Genomic DNA, 22,933 nt, shown 5'->3' on the forward strand with positions numbered 1-22,933 from the left:
GAGAAAATGGTAAGTAGCATGAGGCAAGAGCTTGAAGATTCCCTAGAAATGGTTCTCCAGTTTTCAGTCTGAACAGTGTGTTTGAGTCGGAGAATTAAATGGTATGTGCCCTTTTTACGTCCTTCCTCTGGGATCTACATTAGGATAACATAATCCTATAACAATCTTGCGAATTTTAGAGTTTCCCCAGAGATTTTTGGACTACAACTTTCTTCTCAGTTTTGGCTAACTTCTGTGGCATGAGAGAGGCAAGCAGGTATAGGGAAATAGCTGGAAGGAAGTTCTTTCTGCTGTGAACAGAAGGGATTGGGGGTGTTCATGCAGTAAATGGGAATAGGCAAAAATTGTGGTATTGAAGTAGGTGACCAGCTGAGTTTGGGTGACAAACCGAGGTGCTTCACAAAAAAATGCATTTACGCTATTAAATTAAAAAGATTAGATTTCTAAAATGTAGAGGGGTTTGGGGGAACCTGTCTCTATTTAAACAGTTGAATCGCCTGGCATTGCTCTCACAGGATTAACTAAAGGGGAATTCTGCCCCATTCAGTCAACTCGGGAAGGATCAAAATGTTCATGACTTGGAAAAACAACCATCACTGGTCACTGAAGGGCATGTTCAGTTCAAACCAGAACTCAACTAGTAGTCGTGCATCTGAAAGACACAGCCCTCCAGCTCAATTCATGTCTCACACTGACAGCTCCACTCACTTTCCCAACTTGTCTGCAATTCCCTCAAGTAAACCTACTGCCAGGCCGTTGATCTGCACTATTTTGATAAAGCCGACTGATTGGGTGCAGACATGCAAAACCTCAAAGGGATTCCCTCTAAAATCAAACTAGGTGCCACTAATGGAAACCAGGGGGCTGAGTAGTCCATGAAGGTAGAAGATCTCTTGGGTAAGCTGTCGTAGCTGTGAGCTGGAGAGATTTTGATCTGGCACTCACGTCTACGCCCTGTGCCTTGTGTTGACAGACTAGAATGAGGTTTCTAATGGATTGCTTGTATACCTACGTCAAAAGCCAGGAGTGGGTGGGAATGTAAGAGACCATCTACAAAAACCAAGCGCAATAAAAATAAAATCTCTGTAGGGACCCAAGCATCAGTATATTTTACAATTCCCTAGGTAATTCCGCTGTGCAAGCAAGGTCGAAGACCACTGGCTTTTCATTTAGTGTATGGAGCTGTGGGGCAGGGCACTGTGACCTGGAGGAGACGTGAAGGTCAAAGTTAGAAAGCAAAGCCTATGTTTGGTGGTCAATCCAGGGTGCCTGTTCCAAAAGTGTGTGGAAAAGAGTAAGCCCAGTAGGAGGTGTTGCAGAGAGGAAAAAAGCAACGCAGCCTGACATTTTCCCAAGATGGAGTGCATTTCCACGTGCTGTCTTTGTACACAGCTGTCACGAGAGCGTGTACCAGCAGAGGACACTGCCAGGTAGCTAGTCCCTCCTTGCTCTGTCTTCCCAATACATTTCATGCTTGCTCGTCTATCCTGAGACCCATCATACTGGATTCTAATTATTTACATGCCTGTCTTTCCTACTAGACTAAAAGTTTCTTTCTTAAATCAGAGGCTATTGTCTATTTTTTCAATATCTTTGCCTACCTACAATGTTTCCCAGCTTAATAAATCTTTGTTGAATAAATGAAATTTATTGGTGTGTGTATTACTCTCAGAGCTTTTGCATGCAGTGTTAGGTACTCGCTTTCTCTCGTGCCATTTATAAAACAAGGGATTTGAAACGTTTAGATCAAAGGCACAGAAGAAATGATACATGCATTTCTTACTGAGAGGTCGAGAAAATGAGGTAAAATCCTTCCCTTTAAATAGCTCAGCTCATGAAAGTAAACACATGCCTTGTATCAGAACAGGGAGACATTAAGTTCAGGCTAGACATCCTTTGATGCTATGCAGACCCAAAGGTTAAAGAGCAGACAGGAAGAGATTTTAATTCCCATCTATGATTTATAATTAACTTATAAGGAAAAAGTTGCATTATTAAAAATGTCTCGGGCTTCCCTGGTGGCGCAGTGGTTGAGAGTCTGCCTGCCAATGCAGGAGACGCGGGTTCGAGCCCTGGTCTGGGAGGATCCCACATGCCGCGGAGCAAATGGGCCCGTGAGCCACGGTTGCTGAGCCTGCGCGTCTGGAGCCTGTGCTCCGCAACAAGAGAGGCCGTGACAGTGAGAGGCCCGCTCGCCGCAACTGGAGAAAGCCCTCGCACAGAAACGAAGACCCAACACAGCCAAAAATAAATAAATAAATAAATTAATTAATTAAAAGTAAAACCCACAAACACATTACTGTGGAACATGCAAGAAGAGACCTATAGCTTTTAAAACATCACAAGAATATAGAAAAAAAAAAGGTCTCTAAAAAATTATCTGCTTCAAGAAGGTGGCTACATGATGTAAATGAAAGTGAACAGAGAAATTATTCTAGGTTCAAGTATTTCCCAAGGCTGCCTCAGCCATTTTTAAGTTGCATTGCTGTTCTGTCAAATAAAACTAACGTGTGTTCATAAAACGAATGAACTGCTTACCTGGTTAGTGCTATTAAATTCAAGTGCTTTAATAAAAGAGATTGTGGGACTTCCCTGGTGGCGCAGTGGTTAAGAATCCGCTTGCCAATGCAGGGGACACGGGTTTGATCCCTGGTCCAGGAAGATCCCACATGCCGTGGAGCAACTAAGCCCAAAACTACTGAAGCCCGCGTGCCGCAACTACTGAGCCCACGCGCCACAACTACTGAAGCCCGTGCACCTAGAGCCCGTGCTCCGCAACAAGAGAAGCCACTGCAATGAGAAGCCCGCGCACCGCAACAGGGAGTGGCTCCTGCTCGCCGCAACTAGGGGGAGCCCGCACGCAGCAGCGAGGACCCAACGCAGGACCCAAAAATAAACGAATAAATAAATTTAAAAAAAAAACACAAAAAAAACACCTCTATGGAGCTAAAACATAATTAAAAAAAAAAAATACAAGCAGTGGAGAAGGTAGGTCTGACCCCTGCTTGCATGGAGTTTACACTTGGAGGTGGGGGAGGAGGGAGAAAGAAATTAATTGAAACAACAAAGAAACCAACAAACGCAAGCTGTAACAAAAGCAAGGAAGGGGAAAAAACAAGTCCCTGAAACACCAAGAGGGGCAACTAGTCCAGGAGAATTTGCTGTATAGAGGAACCACTTAAACAGAACGCAGAATAAAAGGAAGCATGTGGGAGAGATGCTGCTGATAGAGCAAGAATGATTACTTCTAGGGGGCAGAAAGGCGGCCAGTCACTATGTCCCTGCAGGATGAACAGAGAAAGGGGTCTTGAGATTTGTCATGAGCAGGGATTAAGATCAGGAGTCCAGGCCAATTCAGGGCTGGGTTATCGGACAGAAATCCGGCCAGAGGAGCTCTGAGGCAGAGGGGAAGTGCAGCTCCAGTTAGAGAGTCAGTGAGCTTTTGCTGGACCAGAAACTTGAAATAATGACAAGTCTTCCTCCAAAGACGCCACCTCAGGATAAAGCTTCCTGGACCGTAAAGAGACCAAATCTATTACGACTTTGATACCCACATCCAAAGCCCTGTCCTCATCCACACAGAGTCCCTCAGAGCCCAAGTTGGCCAAGACTGTCGCATCTCCTCTGCAGATTTGGAGCTCAGCTGAAGAATTCAAGTTCCCTGTTGGCTGGGAAGCGCCAGTCTTGCAGTTCCGTGGACTCTTTCCCATCGTCTTTCTTTGGAGCCCACCATTAACCTTCTTCTTTGGCCCTCCAGCATCCTGTACAGGGGTTCTGACATCAGGGCACTCGATACAGTCTTGTCAAACTAAAGGAAAAGAAGCTCCTAGTGCTGAACTTGCAAAAACTCCAAAAACAACACAAATACGGCAACCCACAGAATGACGTATCAAGTGCCTGCGGATTTCAATGAGGGTTATTTTAAAGCATTCTGTACAAATGGGTGACGTTGGATGTGCTTGTATGAGGAGATGGAGAGGTTTCATGTATTTAAACACACGCTTTTGGCTTTCCTAAGCACCGGAGCACATTTTCTCGGGCTACATTTAGGCAGTGGGTTTCCATGTTTAAGGAATTAGGAATTATTGAAAAGCACTTTGCAAAACCTTGGCAGCAAACCCAGAGCCACAGTCTGAATCGGATTTTTAAACTTCTAATATTTCATCAGTGTAACCCTCTATGAAAGGAGTGCTCAAGAGAGATCAGAACACTAAATGGAGTGAGGATTTTGTAATTAAGTAATCAAACCCAGTGAGATGGCAAAATCCAGAAGAAGGAATATTAGAATAGCAGCAAGAAGCCCTCTGTTCTGATTCTGGTTTTACCACTTTAAAACCCTAAGGCACTGGGTAGCAATTAATCCTTCTGAGTCTCATTTTTCCCATTTATAAAGTGGAAAAAATAATGCCCACTCTTCCCAGACTACTAGCTGGGATAATTATAAGAAATGAATGTGAGTGTGTGTGTGTGTGTGTGTGTGTGTGTATACATCAAAAAGTATAGGGCTTCCCTGGTGGCTCAGTGGTTAAGAATCCGCCTGCCAATGCAGGGGACACGGGTTCGAGCCCTGGTCTGGGAAGATCCCACATGCCGCAGAGCAACTAGGCCCGTGAGCCACAATCACTGAGCCTGCGCGTCTGGAGCCTGTGCTCCGCAACAAGAGAGGCCGCGATGGTGAGAGGCCCGCGCACCGCGATGAAGAGTGGCCCCCGCTTGCCGCAACTAGAGAAAGCCCTCGCACAGAAACGAAGACCCAACACAGCCATAAATAAACAAATAAATAAATAAATAATTTTTTTAAAAAAGTATAAAGGATAATAATAATGGGAATGCTATGAGGAGAACATTGAAGACATTAAAACTTCCTTATGTTAACATTTTCAACTTCAGAGATAAGCAACCCCCTCATATCTGCTCTCCAGGTGATTTTCAGATGCCCTCTGGGCGTGACAGATGCCTAAAGCTAATTGTTTCTCTTGTAAACCCTTTCCTGAATTCCACAAAAGTTTGCTTTTCCCGCAATCTCTCTTCAGATTTCCTTTCTTGACCTGTACAAAGTCATTTTCGTTTTAGATTGTGACTTAAAGCGTTTTCTGCTGCACCTAAGAATCCCACATTTACTTCCAAACTTCTTGGCGCAGAGGGCTTTTATCCCTGTAGGTGTCCCTCTAGGTGTCTGGACAAATTCTGGGAAGCAAGTGGTCCCTCCCAAAGTCACAGCTTCCTCCTGGTTCTACCATGAGGGAAATCTGCCACTCATCTCTGGCCTCTGTATTTCCTAAGTTGGAAGTTAGATCTACCCCCACTGCCTCTCAACTATCTGGGTGGATGGGGTGGGGTGTCACACCTGCAGCCCTTGGATGGCTGCCCTCGAGTCTTCTTCACCAGGTAAGGGATGCGCTTTACAGCATATCACTCTTTACAGATGTCCTCTCCTTCAAAAATCTTCCCTCGCCATTGTGTATTCCCAAACTAAGTGAATAAGGTACAATTGTCAAAGAACTGCTACTCAAAATTTGCTTTGCTAAATACCACATATGTGTTTGTCTTCCAATCTCTTTCATACCTGATTTTATCATACTGGCATCTCATTCCAATATCCTATTGCAGATGGAAAGGACCATCCCACATTTACCTCTACATTAGATAAGGATATCACACCACGAGCACTGTGCCATTCAGATTTAAACTCTTGTTCCGTAGTCATCTTTTTCTTTCTCATATGAGCCCGCAAATTGTGCTACTGAATTGTCAGTGTGAACTTGACTTTAAAGACAAGAAGTTGTGACTGGTCCAAGGTCATCACATTCTCACATCCATCACAGAGGCAACTGTGCCCTTGATAATGTCTCCCTGTCATGTCTTGAATATAAAAATATCTGATCAATTTGAAAGATGTTAAATAGGAACAATTCTAAGGCCATAATTTTGAATAAAATAGATTTTTAAAATATATTTATTTTTGGCTGCGTCGGGTCTTCTTTGCTGCGTGCGGGCTTTCTCTAGTTGCGACGAGCAGGGGCTACTCTTCGTTGCAGTGTGCAGGCTTCTTATTGCAGTGGCTTCTCTTGTTGCGGACCATGGGCTCTAGGTGCATGGGCTTCAGTAGCTGTGGCACGCGGGCTCAGTAGTTGTGGCTCATGGGCTCTAGAGTGCAGGCTCAGCAGTTGTGGTGCAAGGGCTTAGTTGCTCCGCGACATGTGGGATCTTCCCAGACCAGGGATCGAACCCATGTCTCCTGCATTGGCAGGCGGATTCTTAACCACTGTGCCACCAGGGAAGTTTTTTAATAAAACTCCCCTTTCCCTCGCCGCTCAACTTTCTTCACTTTTGCATACACCGATTTCATCAATGTTTCTTTTAAAAACAACCAAATCTTGCCCAGAAATGAAATAATGAATTAAATCTGAATCTGATTATGCCTCTATATCCACCTTCCAAATTAAGTAAATACAGGGGACTGGAGACATGTTAAAGGAAACTACAGAAATGTGATCAACAAAATCCACATATGGGAGCCTTCACAGGACAAAAGACCTGTTTTCTGGAAAAACAACAACAAAAACAAATAGCAAGAATAAAAAGAACGAGATTGAGGTGAACCTCATGAAACCTCATTGAGGTGAACAGCATGAAAGAGATTTTAAGTGATATATCAACCAACTGCAAGATATGGACTTTATATATATCTCAATTCAAACACATCCTGGAAACAAAATGTGAATCAGAGAAATTTGAACACTGCTTCATATTTGACAATATTAACAAAATACTATTATTTGAAGGGTGATAATGCTTTCTGGTGATTATGTTTTTTTAAAAAGCATCCTTATCCTTTAAAGATTCATACTGATATGTTTATGGGTAGAATTACACAATGTTTGATATTTGCTTCATAATAACACAGTGGTAGGGTTAGAGAGAAAACAGGATTGGCCATTGTAAGATAATAGAATATATATGTATTGGTCTCTGTTCCTGGTTCCTGGCACAGAGCTCCTAAAACCCTTGATAATACTAGGAGCATCTCTTGTTCTAATATTTGTCTTTGATCCCCATCCCGACACAGGGCTCCTTGATCCCTTGTAAACTTCTAAGCGATAAGAGCGCTAGGAACATCTCTTTTTTTTTTTTACTGAGGTGACCCTGGGTGAGCTCTTGAATGGTTCCTGGATGAGGTCTGGTCACCAGAAAGACCAAGCCATGATCAGAAGCTTGGAGTTTTCAGCCCTACCCCTAATCCTCCAGAAAGGGGAGAGGGGCTGGAAATGGAGTTAATAATTGATCATACTTACGTGAGGAAGCCTACATAAAATCCCGACAGTACAGGGTTCTGGGAGCTTCCAGGTTGACAAACACACGCACACCTGGAGGGTAACATACCCCAACTCCACAGGGACAGAAGTTCCTACGCTTAGCACTCTCCCAGACCTCGCCTTATATATCGCTTCATCTGGCTGTTTATCTGTATCCTTTATCATACCCTTCAATAAACTGGTAAATGTGACTGTTTCCTTGAGTTCTGTGAGCTGCTCTAGCAAATTAATCAAGCCCCAGGAGGGAGTCTTGGAAGCTCTGATCCACAGCCGGTTGCTAGAAGCATAGGTGATAAGCTGGGCTTGCCACAGGCATGTGGAGTGAATGGGGCAGTCTTGTGGGACTGAGCCCTCAACCTGTGGGACCTAACACTATCTCCAGGCAGGTAGGGTTTGAATTGAGTTAAATTGTAGGACAGCCAACTGTCACAGAGAAATGCTTGGTATGGGGAAAATCCTCCACGTATTTGGCAACCAGAAGTGTCAGAAGTGAAGTGTTCTGGGTGAGTCGTCAAGGAGAAACACAGAAGAAATACACAGTAGGGAAGATCTAGAGTTCTTTCCTACTCAGGAAGAAAAAATCTGAGTTTTTCCATTATCGCCATGATTTGATCATTGTTGAAGCTGGATGACGGTACAAGAGGGTTTATTATACTAGTCCTTATATTTGCATACTTTTGAGATTTTCCATGATAAAGTGTTTTTGAAAGCCAGCTGAATAATTTGCTAACCAGATGATTGAATAAACATTCAGCATTTCAACTGGCTGTGTTGATGTAATGTGGACCTGCTCAGAGTAAGGTGTTCGATTTATGCTTTCCCTTATTTACCAAGAGCATAAAAACAAAAAGGTGCAGATGCATAATGCTAATGGAAGTATTGCAATGTCTTATACCAGAGAAGTGACTTGCTTAGTGCTTTACTACAAGGTGAGTGGAGAGAATGCATACCATCGTCCTTTGATTTGGGACAGGGAAGGTTCCTTTCTTCTCTGTAAGAGAGACTATGAAAAATGCAACGTAACAATCCACTCTGGCTTTGAAGTATGGTGACTTTGCTGTTGTTATTAAGGTCCTTTTGAGAGTGTGTTGGATTCTACACACTATGGGAAGATAAAGTACAGCTAGAATTCATTAAAATGCCATCCAAGCAATGGAAATAGAGCTGAGACTGGGAAGAGATATGAGAAGAACTTCAACAGTTTCTGTAACACTTTATGTCTTTTCAAGTCTGATTGGAAGATATTTTAGCATTGCTGTTCACAGTACCAGGTATACAGGTATTTGTTACATCTGTCTCCATTTTTCTTTTATGTTTAAATATTTTATTATAAAACATACATAAAGTTTTCCTGAATTTGCTTTTTTTTTAAGTGATTTTTTAAAATTAATTTACTTATTTAGTTTTCTTTTTGGCTGCATTGGGTCTTCATTGCTGGGTGTGGGCTTTCTCTAATTGCGGCGAGCAGGGGCTACTCTTTGTTGCGGTGCACGGGCTTCTCATTGCGGTGGCTTCCCTTGTTGTGGAGCATGGGCTCTAGGCACAGTAGTTGTGGCACACGGGTTTAGTTGCTCCGTGGCATGTGGGATCTTCCTGGACCAGGGCTCGAACCCGTGTCCCCTGCATTGGCAGGCAGATTCCTAACCACTGCGCCACCAGGGAAGTCTCCTGAATTTGCTTTTACATGAAGCTTGAGACGTGGAACAGTAAATATAATGAGTACAATTTTGCACTCTGGAATCCAGGATAGACTTTTACATGTATTGTGATTGACAATATCATGGAGAAGCCTCTTTCACTCATCTCACCCCACCCCGCAGTGTTAGCTGCACTGCCTCAAAAGAAACCAAAGATGTAATCAGACGAATAAATTGCCACATCTTAAAATGCACACACTGTTAAGATATTAACTGCCACTCAACTCTTTGTGTAATAACATGCATCCTTCCCGTGGTCCAGCTCATTCATTCCAGACATGAGGACTTAACTCTAAAGAAGCCACAGAGCCCATGTTCTATAGCTCCTCATATACACTGGGCATTGCATGTAGGCTGAATAAATAGTATGTCTCACAAATACGTGTGCTATCATGTTTCAAATATAGAGAGAAAATGTTGGGATTAATAAAATATGAATTTGTTTAAAACCTAATGGAATCCAAAATGTCTTTCAGTCATCATATATTATCTCAATGTGTTAATAAAGGTATGAAACCCATCATGAAGGAAATCAAAATTTGGAAATCCCTCCAAATCATCTGGAAGGACAGTACTTCATTCTTTTTATTGGTCACATAGTATTCTATGATGTGGATGTACTGTAATTTAGTCAGCCATTCCTATATCCATAAGCTTTCTCTTTGGCCACTTGGCTGAAGTTCCTTTGGCCGCTACAAACAATGGTACAGTATACATCCTCTGACATATGACCATACAAATGTGCACTTGTGTTTCTGTGAGGTAGATTCCCAGGAGTGGGATTTCTGAGTTGAAGGGGAAGTGTATTTTAGGTTTTAATAGATGTTGCTATGTTGCCTTCTAGAAAAGCTGCAGAGCTTTGCAACTCCATGGACAACGTACAAGAGAACCCTAGTCCCTGTATCTTCACTAGCCCTGTATCTTCACTATAACACTAATTGGTGTTATAGCTCTATTTTTAAACTGAAGCATAGTTTATTTACAATATTATGTTTAAGGTATACATCACAGTAATTCATTATTTTTGCACACTGTATTCCACTATAGGTTATTACAAGATAATGGGTGTAATTCCCTCTGTTATACAGTATATCCGTGTTGCTTATCTATTTTTTATATATAGTAGTTTGTATCTGTTAATCCCATACCCCTAATTTGCCCCTCCCCCTTACCCTGTCCCCTGTGGTAACCACAAGTTTGTTACAGCTCTTTTTAATGTTGCCAATTCAATGGATATAAAGTGATATTTCAGTTGAATTTCTCTTACTACCCATGTACTTGAGCATCTTTTCAAATGTTTGTTGATCACTGGGTTTGTTTTTCTGTGAATTTAAAAAAATTTTTTATTTGAACCTTCTCTACATTTTTCTACTATATTGTGGGTCTTTTCCTTGTCACACTATAGGAAATCTCTCTATTACAGAAATTGCCCCATATATGATGTTGCCCACTCCCACCTCTGAGGTCACCCTCTATCATATCATAAAATCTTATTTTCTCCGTAGTAATTACCACTATTTGAAATTATTTTGTTTGGGAATTCCCTGGCTGTCCAGTGGTTAGGACTCCGTGCTTTCACTGCTAAGGGCGCGGGTTCAATCCCTGGTTGGGGAACTAAGAACCCACAAGCTGTGTGGTGCATCCAAAAAAAAAAAAAAAAAATTATTTTGTTAGTTATTTCTTCACTGTCTCTTTGAACAGAATGTAATTCTATGAAAGCACAAACTTCTCCTTTCCTCTTTTATCTCCCTCGCCTATGACAGCGTATAACACAAGATAGGCCCTTAACTATATTTATTGAATAAATAAATAAAGAGAAATGGGCAAGAAATTATTGACAGATTCATGCAGACCCAAGGACTAGTGATAAACGTCATAATTATAGCAACCACATACCCCAAATTTTCTGGAACCGTTTTGATTATTTGTTCCCTTAATTATACTTGTGCTTGTCAGACCATGTGCCCTAAGGTTTGATTCATATACTTATGTATAAATTATGCGTGAACATAGATGAGAAAACAATGAATCATCCTTGAGGGATCGTTAGGAATGGGGAAAACAAGAGTGATATTAGGAGTTTGCCATGAGACAAGAAGTAAAGGCATGAAGGCAGATAAAACAGATCGTCAAGGACACAGCAGTGGGAAATCAACAGACATTTATGGGTGAACAATTAAAGAATTAAAGAATGCAATGTGTATTTGCATTTGGAACTGAGAAGAATTGTGAATAGAAAGATAGGTGATGATCAGGTTGTAGAAAACACACACGACGCTAAGGAATTTACACATTTTCTTATAGGAATTGTGGAGTCATCAAAAGTTTTTCAGCAGGGGGGTGACATAATCATATTTATGATACAGGAAGAACACTCTGGTGGCAATGCCATGAATTAATTAGAAGGGGAAGAGAAGTTTTTATTAATCATGGTCCTTCCCACCGTCTTAAAATAACTCGTGCCAACTAGTCTAAGTGTATTTTATGGACAGCATTTTTAATAGAACTAGCAGGGTCAGCACCTATTTCCCAAATCAGATGACAAGACACTCTAAATTTTAGCCATTAGCTTTTGCTGCCCAAATTTTTTATGCTTAAGAATAAAAACCATAGGAGTTGCACTAATTTCCTCAATAAAGTGGATGCTTACATTGACTGAGAGTGATGTTCATTTTCTGCCAAATTATATCACCCTCCTCTTCTAATCCAAGATTTCTGAAATGCTTCTGAGGAATTTTGTGTGCCAGGTACTGTGTTTGACCTACACCTAGAAATAAGTATAATTGGTTAGATTAATATTAGGAAATAGCATTATCTAGTCTTAGCCTGTCACCTTTCTTAGTTAGGGTAAATGTATCTGCATGGTAAAGTTATGTCTATTTAGACCAAGATAAAGGGAGATGTTTGCCTTCTTCTTTTGTTAGTTTAATAAATCTCAAATCTTTGGCATGAACTTTCCAATCTGGACTAGATATTGATCCACTAAAGTGGTGAATTGGCACGTCTCCCTTTGGATGGGTAGTACTTCTGTTTGCAAGCATCATTTGATTCTCCTTGAATGACTGAAGAATGGCTCTTCTGACAAGGTAAATCATACTTTATTGAGAGAGTGCAGTAGAGTTAAAAGGACATGACTTTGGGGTCAGATATTCCTAAATTTAAATCCCTTCTGTGTTACTTACTAGTTGAGTAATATTCATTCAATACATGGTTGAGAACTATTTTATGTCAATTACTGGTCTAGACACTAGGGGTTGAAAACTGCCTGTAAGGAGTTAGGAGTCTAGTAAGAGAGAAGGACAAGGAAATCAACCTTGTACGTAGTATGGAGGAATGAACTGGGAGCAATGGTGACACAAACAAGAAGGTAATCAGAGAAGGCTGCTAAGCAAAACGGCACCCCAGACCAAAGGAACATAAAGAACAAAAGTGTAAAGGCATGCCTAGGAATGGTGTGTTTGGTGACCCCCAAAACCGTGAATTTTGCCTTATTTATATACAAACAACTTGTCTGTTTTCACCACTGTAATGGCCGGCACCTAAGACAGGTTCTGATACACAGTTGGAGCACAGTAAATATTTGGTGAAATAATATGAGAAGTAAAAGATGTGCTGAAAATAGTGAGAGATAAAGCTAGAAAAACAGGCAGAGGACAGATTATGGTTGGGTTTCAATTTCAAGATGAGACATTTTGATTTCTATTCTGTTTCTCAATACTTTCTAATCTTAGCTGAGGATTAGATTTGTCTGAATCCTGGATCACCTGTTAAAAATACAGACTCCAGAATTCTCCTCAGAACTGAACCCAAATCTCTAGAAAAGAAGCATGGATGTCTGTATTTTAGCAGATTTTCATGGGATGTAAGTATTCTAATGATCTGAGTGTTCGAAGAAACTGGATGAGGCAAAAGAGTCTGAGGGCCTGAACCAAAGACAATAGTAGATCAATAGAGGAAATAAGAAAATCAATATGTATAGTCTATGCGAATTAGGTTGATCTGTCAAGACCCAGTGATCATCGGAGAATGATAACCAGAGAGGCATCTACGATTCTGATTTGAGTTCCTAGGTTACGTTGTCAAGAAATACAGTAAAGAATGCCTGAAGAAAAACTAGCCTGGAGGAGAAGATAATGAATTTTAGACAAATTTAAAGTTCTTATTGTGAAACCAGGGGTAAGGTCCGGAAGGTAAGAGAAAAATGGAACTGGATCGTAAGAGAAAAGTCTAAGCTTGAGTTATACAGTGGGAGATAACATTTAAAAGATGTCAATCTGTTCAGATTGTCCCAGTAATTCATGCTATGAAATCTGTCATATGACATAGCTCCAATGGCGTACTGGCAAATGTTTATCAACTGGCTCTCAGGGGGTGAGAGTGGGGGAGCCCTGATTTGTCGAATTCACTATATGGCAGATTTCAAGCTACCAAACACGTCACTGAACATGAGATCAGGGAGAAAAGTGCACAACTGGTTCTCACCACCAGTAGAAGCTGGCCCCAGCACACCATGATTGCATAGTCCCCCTTTGCCCCCCAGAAATTCGCTTACAATTTCCTTTGGGTCACTTTCCCTAATGAGTCCTTACTCCATTAAAAAATTTTCCATCCTAGCACTAAACACAATACCATTTTTAAAAAGTCAACTCAGTACATTCAGATAAAGACATTTCTTCCCCAAACGTCCCATCTGTTCTTCACAACCCTCCCTAGGTTGCTGCACTCTGCTCCAAGCCAGCTGGCACTTCCGAACAGCTGGGTAAAATCATTACCCACTGTCCAGATGTATCATAATTCCATCAGAGCTGGTTCCTCTTTAACTCTTTGGCCTCTCCAACCACCATCAAAGGAATTAAGTGGCCACTGTAGATCCGCTGATTTAGGGGCCAAGTTCTAGGATTGTTGGATTCTGATGGCTAGCTACTAGCTAGGCTTACAATTCCTAGGTTCCTCTCATCTGCTTCACTCACATTTGCATCTTTATTCTGCTGAAAACATTCCACATCGTTCATTTCCCTCCTACTATGCAGTCTGGCAAAGAAGCTTTTGTAATCGCTTCCTGAAGGGTGGGGGAGGAGATTGGGATCCAACAAGAATTCAATAACCATCTCTGCTTGTAACTAGTTCATGCTTATAAGGAGACTGAAACTCTCTCTGGCGTTATCTGGCAGAATAGTCAGAATAAGTCTGAGGTTTACCAAAATCTCAGAGCACACTATCTCCACACTGTTTGTCTTTAGGACACAGGTGACAGATTGCAGTGTGACCTCCCCAGTTGCTTTATCTTTACCTGAATGCTTGTTGTGTGATAGACTGTAATTTTCTTTCAGCATTGTAAAGATGGCATTTCTTTTATTTTTTTAATCTAACTTGCGTCATTTCTTTTAAGACACCAGCTAACAGACTACTGATTCTTTTAAAAGTGTCATTTTTTCTGTCTAGCTATTTTTGAGATTTTCTCTTTGTCATGGTTTCAGCCACCTTATTTTGAGGCACCTCTGTGTGTTTTTCTTAGTATTTATCCCACTTGCGGTTCTAAGTACTTCTTGAATCTATTGCTTAATTTCTTCCATCAGTTTTGGGAAATACTCAGCATTAGCCAGCCCTTTGACCACTGCTTCTGTCCTGTTAGCTTCCTCTGCCCCATATGTGACTCTATCCTTATGTCAGACTCTTTTACTCTCCCATGTATCACTTATGCATTTTTTGGAACTCTCAATGTCTTTCTCTATTCTTTGTTCTTGAGATTTTCCTTCTGGCCTTTCTTCCAATTTATTAACTCATTCTTCTATCATATCTAATCTGATATTAAACTTACCTATTAAGAACTTAGCTTCCGTGACAGTAGTTTTCAATTTTATAATATCAGTTGATTTAATTTTAAAAATTGATTCCTATTCTCTGCTGATATTCTCCAGCTTGTCATCTATCTTCTTGAACATATTCGTCATAGTTATTTTAGCATCTATATCTGATAAGTCTGATAACTGGATCAACTGTGGGTCTGTATGCATTATGTGTATTGATTTTTGTCATCTCTGATTTTGATAATTTATAATGTTTACGGATGCACATTATTGGCTACATTTTATTAAATGACATTTTGTCATGAAAAAATGTAGAGATTGTGGACGGTATTATCATCTACCTGAGAGGATTTATGTTAACTTTGGGCAAAAATTTGAGTAGGAGCAGCTGATCTTACTCTGTCTGATCAGAAATAACTTATTCAAGACTGGATTTCAGTCTCTGAAAAGACTATTTTGTGTTCTCCATTACTCCTAGGATGTAGACCTTCAGGAGTTTTAACTGAAAGCTTGATATGTTTACAGGGACCCTGAACTCTAAATATTGTCTCCCTAGCACTATGAGGCTGAAAAATACATCTGCTTAGCTTCATGGCCTCTCAGCCCTTAACCTCTTATGAAGAGACATATGCTTTGGTGGGAAAAAGTAGTGCAGAATATCAGACTCACCCTTCTGCGTTTTTCTTCACTCGGGGATCTTGGGTCACCAAATCCTTGTAATCTCTCAGCTCCAATGTCCCCTCTGCTCCACGAGGCCAAGGAAAGTTCTCATTAGCTTCTTTGCCTTTTACCTCCTAACTCCCTGATGAGCTGCTGAGCTTTTTACATCATGCAGTTTATGAATCAACACATAAGAGGAATAATGACATAAAATTTTGTCCTTGCCTCAGTAAATTATCTTCTCTCTGAGATCTCAGTCAAGCAAGTCGTGGATGCATTGACAGCTCTCAGATGCCTTTGAGTTGATTTTCTTCTGTGTTTTATCCAGGTTTTCTAGTCGTTCTCTGAAGAAGGTTGTTTGGATATAAACTATTTCATCATAGCCAGAAGCAGAAGTCCAAGACAGTGAAAAGGAGTTGTAGTCTAGCTATACATTGAAGGTCAAAACAAAGGACTTGCTCTTTCACATAAACTGAAGTATGAGAGGTAAATTAAGGGCTATATGAAGGCCGTTGGCCTCAGCTACTGGAAGGGCTGAGTTGTAATTTATTGATATGCGAAAAGCACATGAGAAGAAGGCTTGTCAGGGGAGTATCAGGAGTAAATTTTGTGATGGCTGCTAAAAAAATAAAGAGAAGATTCCAGAAGGCATTTTGGTATATGACTCTGGAGTTCAGAGAAGAGGTACAGTGTGGGGATATAAATCTAGAAATCGTGAGCATATGGATGGCATTTAAAACCAAGAGAGTAGGTGAGGTCACCAAATGTATGAGTATAGATAGAAAAGAAAAAAAGATGTAAAGAGTAAGTCTGGGGAACACTAACATTTATGTAAATGTCAAGGAGATGAAGAGAGACCAGCAAAGGAAAGTAAGAACTTAAAACGAGAGACTAAAGAAAACCCAGGTGAGTGAGATGTCCTGGAATCCAAATGGAGCAGCTATTCCAAGGAAACCATAGTAAATCATGTGTCAAGTACTACTGAAGGACAAAATAAGACTGAAAAACAACCACTGGGTAAGCAACATGGAGTCCTTAGTGATATTTATGAGAGTCATTTTAGGGGAGGGGTGTAAAAGTCTGATTGCAATGAGTTCAAGATACAATGGGAGGAGAATTTTTTCCCAAGTAAGTTACATCAGGGAATTAGTTCTTGCTGTTTATCTTATTGGAGTTTCCAGAAAAATATCTCATCTAAAATTCATCTGATTTCCTAGAACAGATTGACATGATTCATGTAATCTCATCAATGATTCTTTTTTTTTAAAAATTTTTATTGGAGTATAGTTGACGTACAATGTTGTGTTAGTTTCAGGTGTACAGCGAAGTGAACCAGTTTTATATATATATATATATATATATATATATATATATATATATATATATATATATATATATATATATATATATATATATATATTCATTCTTTTTCAGATTCTTTTCCCATATAGGTTATTACAGAATGTTGAGTTGAGTTCCCTGTGCTATACAGTAGGTCCTTGTTGTTTATCTATTTTATATACAGTAGTGTGTATCTGTTACTCAGCCATAAAAAAGAACGAAATAATGCCATTTGCGGCAACACAGATGAACCTAGAGGTTATCTTACTAAGTGAAGTAAGTCAGACAGACAAAGACAAATATCAGTATTACATAACTCATCACTGATTCTTTAAGCATACCTCCTTTAATGCTATCTTCAGGATCTGTTCATGGCTGAAGATCTGTTTTGCCCTAAAATAGTTAATAATCAAATGTCTGATGTAAAGATTCCATATGGTCTCCACACCCCCCAAACTATTATCTGGGCCCTTAGGCAACATTGTGCAGTGATGAAAAGAAAGGAACTTCTAGAACATGTACTACAATAAATACTTGCCCCGGGAGGCTCCTTAACAGTTACTTCTGCTTTCCCAATTCTGGACTTGTAATATTTCCATGGACTATTCCAGCCAAAATTCAAAGATATCCCTGCAATGAGACTAGCACACCCTGAGGAAACACACACACACACACACACACACAACTTCTAGTGGTCACTTCTCAAACTATAATATTCACCCTAAACAAACTTCAGAGCTCAGGCCCACACAAGAGGAGCTCTTGTGAACCTTGGAAAGAGAGGGGTATCCTTGAACCTAACACTCTGGCAGATGGATCATACTCTTCCTTTCCTCCTCTAGACAATATTTATTTTCTCAAAAATACTGAATTAGGGGTGGCAAACTCATTGATTTATTTTCATGCCCACCCTTCTTCAGATATCTCTCTTGAAATCCCAGAGGACTCCACCACTGAAAGAACCTCCCAGACCACCACCAGCATTATCCTCCTTGTAAACATCTGACTCAGTATTTTGAATCCCTTCAGGGTTAGAGGTCATGCTGGAGATCGGAGTAAGAAATTGCGTTCATTCCGTCTCTAACAACAAAGATGCCGCTTTAAGTGATTACTCTCCATCCTCACAATGTATGGTGTTGTGTATTATTCAGGATATGATGCCTGCTGGAAAAAACACCCCCAAAATCGCAGTGACTGAACATGATCAAGGTATTTTCTTGCTGATATAAATTCCAAGGTAAACATTCCTCGCCAGGTGATTCTCCAAGCAGCACCTCAGGAACCAGGCTACTTCCATCCTGTGGCTTCAAGGTAGCCCTGACAGACAAAAGGAGGGGATGAGGCGTTGCACAAAGTGTTCTGTGGCCAGTCCTGGAAGTGGCATGCATCACTTCTACAACATACAACTGACCAACAGTGGCCTGCACTATTTTAATCTAACTTCAAGAGAAATAGGGAAATGCAATCTTTTTTGTGCTCAGGAAGAGAGATATGATTGCTGAGCATCTAGTCATTCTCTGCCAGACTTCCTCTGGCCACCAAATTCTCAGCTCACTCTTGCTCTTACATACAAAGCACACTCACCCTCTCACCAACGAAGACCCCAAAGTCACACCCAATCACTACATCTGGGTGAGTTTGGATCTCCAGGTGATGCACAGTTCTTCCAACAGGGCTACTTATGGCTCCTTGTGTTCTGATGGTCTATGAATTGAAAGATAAGTTATCTGCCCACCACCACACACACAGCCAGTACACAGTGGTGTAACAGAGCCAAGAGAACAGTAATAAACAGCCCCATTTACAAAGGGGACACGTGGAAAAGCCTAGTCAATGACTTCTAGTCAATGGTCTACAGCAATACTGAAGTCATTCTGGGTAGAAAATGTGAAGGATTCCAAAATGGTGATAGGAAAAGTTGTTTAAGGTTTTTCTTGTGTCCTCCGAGAGGAATACCACTGTCCATCCTCTTTGTGGCCCTGCTTCTTTCCTCTGTGACCTTCACCGTGTCCGCTATCCTCTTTGGCCACATGTGAAGTGGGAGAGAGGGGGCATGTCTTTGGGAATGCTGGAAATTAGCCTCCCTCATGCTTACAGAAGTGTGGAGTCCCAGTGGTTGTTTGAAGTCTAAAGCGGTCAAAACAGGTTTGTTTGTTTTTAATTTGTTTAGGGTGTGGCTTATTTGGAAATAAAAATTCCTCAAAAACTTAATAGGCTTCTTCTTTTTCCATTACACATATTTTCTTCGCCCTAAACAGCACCTTTTCCGATCACCGTTTTTGTCTTGTATGGAAACCCAATCTCTTATTCCTCAAGAGATAAAGTCCTTGAAATTTTTCAGAAACAAAAAACCCCAAAAAACTTAATAGGCTTCAGACCAATTTGCTTCCCAGCAGTTGTAAGTGCCAGAAACCACATTCAAAGATCTTCCCTAGACATAATTCCCAAATACATTTTATCTCTCTGCTTCTTTGCCACCATAAGAATCTCTCTCAATTTAATGATAGCTACTTGAGGCTATAACTTTTAAGGAGAATACCCTGTCCTTAAACTGATCTTTTTTGTGAATCACTTTATTCACCTGAAAAGATTTACTGGACTGCTAGAGCTTAAAGTTTTTTTTTTTTTAATTTCATTTTTCACGGTTTAGAGTCTACAAACAGCTGACTTTTCAACTCTGCAAAACTGTATTTCCAGACTCTCTCTATTCCCTTTCATTTATGCTTGCAAACTAGCCATCCATTTTTCAAGCATTTTCTTGGCCAAACGCAGCCAATAAAAACCACACTCCACTAGAGTTATATTTCTCAATTCTTCACCTGGACTTCAATTTCAATAGGCACGTGTTACCTTCCAAGTGTTCACAGGAAAATGTTTTACCAAATGTCTTGCCACTGCATAACAAGGTTACCATTTTTCCAGCTGCCAGTTTCAGTTTCTTTACTGACCACAGCCAATCACTAAGCTAATAACATAGATTTCATATTTTTGTTATGAAAGGACTCCACTTCAACATACAAATATTTGTACTTGAATAGGCTAACTGCTGTAGCAGACAATCCAAAATCTTACTGGCTTAATGCAATTTAAAAAATTTTGTTAATTCAAGTTCAGTGCAAATATTCCTGGTTTGCTGGTTCTCTTGAGTCGTTCCCTTGCAAGTTGTGCCTTAGTAACACAAGTGCTTCTATCTTATGGCTTTGCCATTTTACAAATTCAAGGTAATCCTGGAATAATCCAGTCCTCAGATGGGGTAAGAGAGAGGAGTGTAACTCAGAGGATTTATGACCATGCCTAAAAGTTATACACATAAATTCTGTACACATTTCTTTTTCCAGCCCCAGCCTAACAGCAAAGAAAGCTTGGAAGTAAAGTCTACCCATGTTCCCAGGAAGAGGAGATAGAACTGGTGAGCGTCTAGCTAGCTTTGGAGTAAATGCAGCTAGAACCACAGATTATCCTAATATTGGAAAGTAAAAATTACCCAATTCTAAAATATGCAACAGAGACATATAGAAAACCCAATCTGAATCCTGAAAATGTACTGATTTTATTTTATTTTATCATTTAAAAAAAATTTTTTGGCCACACCACACAGCTTATAGGATCTTGGTTCCCCAACCAAGGATTGAACCTGGGCCATGGCACTGAAAGCACTGAGTCCTAACCACTGGACTGCCAGGGAATTAATTCCCTGTACCTCATTCATATATTAGCTAAAATGCATTGAGAATTTACTATTTCTCAGGCATTCTTCCAACTGTTTTATAATTATTAAATCATTAGTCTTTAAGATAAGCCTATGAGGTGGATGCTATTATAATGCCCATTGTATAGATGAGGAAACTGAGGCACAAATGGATTGGGAAACTTACCCAAAGTCTCACAGGTTGTAAGTGGGAGGAACAGAATTTGATCCCAGGCAGTCTGGTTCTAGAGCACAGACTCACCCATTACACTGCTTGGCCCTTTCTGATTTATTCACAAACTTCTCAGTTTAATACACTATTACTGAATACAGTACACACTGAAGTCCTTCAGGCATAATACACTATTGCCTAAGGGCATATTCTCTCTTCCCCTCCTCCACCCAGGATGCCATTCCCAGTCTTGTTTGTACACTTGTCCCTACTGATTCTGTAGGACCTACTCATAATGTATACTTGTACACAAGAGATCATCATCCACTCTATAGAGTGATAAGAGAAGAGGACAAAGGGCAAATTCAAGAATCTGCACATACATTTAGAGGGTAGTAAGAAGAAAAAGCCAGTCCACGCTTGACATTTGCCAGGTCTGGGGCAAAAGTCCAAACAAAGGCCCACAGTCTATACGTCTAAGACTTAAAAGTTATACACAGAATGAGCACAGTGTTAAATAAAATACATTGATTCTCCTACCTTGAAAAATATATTATCATAACATTCTGGAATGCTAGATTGAACTTAGAATTCGTGGACTGGAAATTCCATGCCAGAATGTGGTGCCTGGGGAGAAGCTGGCCCCTGATGCTCCAACTCCCTTCTTTTCCCACCCTGGATCCATCTTATACCACAAGGGGCCTCTGAGGCATATAGGTGGATATTTGGGCTTTGACCACATCATCCCAGCAAATAGCCCCTCCTAGGTCCTCCGTCAAGAGAATGACTCAGGGAAAGGCCAGGCTAGAAGCCAGCTTGTGCTGTCCAAATAGGAAACTCCTGGGTTCTGATTATCAAGAATATGGTCTAGATGGAAAGAGAACACAGGTTTTGGGTGGGGATATCCTTTTTGCCCCACAGAATCCTCACACTGTAGGGAAGGGCACTGCCACAGAAGGGCCAGAGCAGGACTACTCTCTGCAGAGTAGGACTGAAATCCTTGATTTTGCCTCTGACCATGAAGGAGTGACAGGGGTTGAATTTATTCTCCGGCCTCCAGCAGGACACTTGGATTACAAATAATGTTAAAGGAAGTCCTTCAGGCATAAGAAAAATACCAGTTGATGATTTAAACTACACAAGGAATGAAGAATGCCAGAAATGATAGATATGTGGGGAAATATAAAATATATTTTTCTCATTTTTAATCCTTTGAAATGTAATTGACTAGCTAAAGATATACCATGAAAACACTAATCTACAAAAAGCTGGAGTGGCTATATTAATATCAGAAAAAGATTTCAAAGCAAAAATATATTGTCAGGAATAAAGAGAAACATTTCATAATAATAAAGGCACGTATTATACATACAGAGGACATAACAATCCTAAACTTTTATGTACCATTATTAATAACAGAGCTTCAAAATACATAAAACAAAATTGGTAGGACTAAAAGGGGAAACAAACAAATCCACAGTAATAGAACTGTAAAGAGAAATAAAATCATAATTATATTAGCAGATCACAACATTTCTCTATTAGCAATTGATGGACAAGTAGATGAAAAATCAGCAAGAATATAAAACACCTGAATTATCACTTCAACCAACTTTACTTAATTGACATTTATGAAACACTCCACAAAGCGTCAGAATACCCATTCTTTTCCAGTGAACATGGAACGTTCACCAAAATAAACCATATTCTAGATCACAAAACAAGCCTCAAAAAATTTAAAGGGGGACTTCCTTGGTGGCGCAGTGGTTGAGATCTGCCTGCTAATGCGGGGGACACGGGTTCGAGCCCTGGTCTGGGAAGATCCCACATGCCGCGGAGCAAGTAGGCCCGTGAGCCACAACTGCTGAGCCTGTGCATCTGGAGCCTGTGCTCCACAACATGAGAGGCCACGATAGTGAGAGGCCCGTGCACTGCGATGAAGAGTGGCCCCCACTTGCCACAGCTAGAGGAAGCCCTCACACAGAAATGAAGACCCAACACAGCACCCCCCCAAAAAAATAAATAAATAATAATTTAAAAAAAATTTTTTAAGGGATTAAAACACACAAAAGTATCTTCTCTGACCATAACCAAGTTAAACTAAAGATCTCTAACAAAAAGATATCTGGAAAATCCCCTAAATAATGCAGAAATCAAATAACACACCTCTAAATAACACATCAAGAAAAAAAAATCACAAGAGAAATTCAAATTTAAACTGAATGAAAATGCAAAAATGTATGAGATGCAGC

Source organism: Balaenoptera musculus, chromosome 21, assembly GCF_009873245.2.
Source record: "Balaenoptera musculus isolate JJ_BM4_2016_0621 chromosome 21, mBalMus1.pri.v3, whole genome shotgun sequence".
Taxonomy (NCBI): domain Eukaryota; kingdom Metazoa; phylum Chordata; class Mammalia; order Artiodactyla; family Balaenopteridae; genus Balaenoptera; species Balaenoptera musculus.